Source organism: Gekko japonicus, unplaced genomic scaffold, assembly GCF_001447785.1.
Source record: "Gekko japonicus isolate JY-2015 unplaced genomic scaffold, Gekko_japonicus_V1.1 scaffold6331, whole genome shotgun sequence".
Lineage (NCBI taxonomy): Eukaryota > Metazoa > Chordata > Lepidosauria > Squamata > Gekkonidae > Gekko > Gekko japonicus.
Genome location: NW_015166638.1, coordinates 22350 through 24940, shown reverse-complemented (window position 1 = coordinate 24940; position 2591 = coordinate 22350). Strand labels below are relative to the sequence as shown.

The following is a 2591-nucleotide window of genomic DNA, read 5'->3' as shown; positions in this document are numbered from 1 at the left end:
TAAGTACTAACCAGCGCTGACACTGCTTAGCTTCCCAGCTCTGGTGAGATGGGGTTACCCCAGCCAAATGACACATAACGGCATGTGAGCTTTTGAGGTTGTGAGAACAGTTTGTCAGGCCAGACTTTACCAAAAGAAAAAAAATGGATTGCACTTGAGAATCTTGATGGCTAAAGTACTGGAGACTGGGTTACTGTGCTAAGATTGTAAATGTTCGAAGGGCTCTATTTGTTAACTTCAGAAGCCAGCAGCAAGGGCTTACCAGACAAATATCAGTGTTCCCTCCAAGCTGAGTTAGCGTGAGCTGGCTCACAGTTTTTTAGCCTCCGGCTGACACATTTTTATCGTAGCTCAGGGAAGGCTCCAGAGCAAACTAATTCATGCAGTAGCCAAATGGTTCGCTCACAACTTTAATGCCAGCAGCTCACAAGGTAGAATTCTCTTGGTCACAAGACTCCACAGCTTAGAGGGAACATTCACCTCACATGTTCACTTCGCTGTAAGACAGGAGAAAGGAGATGTAGGGTCAGATCCTCCCCTCCCCCCCCGATGGAATTCACAATCGTCATTTTTTGTTTATATAAAAAGTACATCCTGCACTTTCTCCCACAAGATGACTGAAGGCAGCTCACAGAATACCAACAGTATAAGGTAAAGGGTAAAAGTTTCCCTTGCTTGAAAACCAGTAGAGTCCGACTCTAGGGGGCGGTGCTCATCTCCATTTCCAAGCTGAAGAGCCAGCGCTGTCCAAAGACATTTCCCTTGTCATTTGGCCAGCATGACTAAATGTCGAGGTGCATGGAACGCTGTTACCTTCCCACCAAAACAGTGCCTATTTATCTACTTGCAATTTCTTGCTTTTGAACTGCTAGGTTGGCAGGATCTGGGGCCAGAGATGGGAGCTCACTCCGTCACATGGCACTCGGGTCTCGAACTGCTGAGCTACAGACCTTCTGGTCTGCAGCTAAGTGTCTTAACCACTGAGCTACCATGGCCAAGAGTATACAATCAAATAAATACACATTTGTCATATTAACCAATATATCTTCAGGGGTCATTTCCTGTGGGAGCGCACAGGAGCAGAGCTCCCGCAGTAAGGAGCCCAGGGAGTGGGCACATGCAACAAGCCCCGCCCCCTGCTCCCAGCAGCCCTCAGTTGGGCCACGAGGAGCAAGAAGCAGCCAGGTAAGTTGCAGAGCCCCCCCCCCGCCTTCAGGTACAAACTTTCCCTCCTCTGTGAGGGCAGATCTGCGTGTGTGTGTCCCCCCCATAGCTAGCAATCCAAAACAGTCTAGTGGAGCCTGAGCAGTGGGTATTGCCTTCTGACACACTTTAGGTGATGTCAGGGGGTGTGGCATATGCAAATGAGATATGCTAATAAGTTATGCTAATGAGCTCCTGCACCTTTTTCTACAAAATGACCCCTGTAATCTGATTGTACTTAATTAATTGGTCAGCAAAGCTAAGAAAAATTACCTAGTTAATTGTCCCATCACAACAGCTTACAAAAACACATGAGGTAGAGATCTCTTAGAAAAGGCATTCCCCCTTACCAGCCAGGAGACAGTGCCTCTTCTAAGACTGTTTGCTGTGACATGGTGTATCCTGTGTAAACTAACCTACCTCACAGGGCTGTTGTGAAGATAAAATGGAGCAGAGGAGAGGGGTGTAAGTTGCTTTGACCCCCCCCGCGCAAATTGGGGAGACACGTGGGCTATAAATTAAGTAAATAAAATAAATAAATAACCAAGGGAGTAATATTAAAGAGGTCTACTCAGAATCCTACTCAGGTCCAGTGTTCCCTCTAAGCTGAGTTAGTGTGAGCCAGCTCACAGTTTTTTAGCCTCCAGCTCACAGATTTTTGTCTTAGCTCAGGAAGGAGGGCTCCAGAGCAAACTGATTTATGCAGTAGCCAAATCACTCGCTCACAACTTTAATGCCAGTAGCTCATAAAGTAGAATTTTTGCTCACAAGACTCTCCCCAGCTTAGAGGGAGCATTGCTCAGGTCTATTTACTTCCAGGAAAGTGTTCTTAGGAATGCCCTGAAAGTAGACATTTTCAGAGGATAGCCATATCGAAGAGCAGTAGAACAACTAGATTTGAAACATTTGAGACCAACAAGATTTTCAGAGTATATACTTTCCAGAGTCAAAGAGAGGCTGTGGCTCAGTGGTAGAGCCTCTGCTTCGTAGGCAGAAGGTCCCAGGTTCAATCCCCGGCATCTCCACTTAAAAAGGACCAGGCAGGAGGGGATGGGAATGACCTCTGACTGAGACCCTGGAGAGCTGCAAAGAGGGACTGTGGCTCAGTGGTGGAGCCTCTGCTTGGCATGCAGAAGGTCCCAGGTTCAATCCTCGGCATCTCCAGTTAAAAAGGACCAGGCAGGAGGTGATGGGAAAGACACCTCCGCCTGGGACCCTGGAGAGCTGCAGTCAGTCTGATTGAACAGTACTGACCTTGATGGACCAAGGGTCAGATTCAGTAAGGCAACTCTATGTGTTCATCCAACACAAGTCAGAATGGAGATCCCTGAGCCCTTATACCCCAGTTTGAAGGTGGGAGGGGGTCTTGCAAAGAAAGGAAGTAAAGG

At 47.5% G+C, this 2591-nt stretch overlaps 1 non-coding gene across 1 annotated transcript; it reads left to right on the top strand.

Annotated features, from left to right (window-relative positions):
- Positions 1-2156: 2156 nt before the first annotated feature.
- On the top strand, positions 2157-2228 carry TRNAT-CGU. The gene has a single exon. It is a non-coding gene; the product is annotated as a tRNA-Thr (tRNA).
- The last annotated feature ends 363 nt before the right edge of the window (positions 2229-2591 follow it).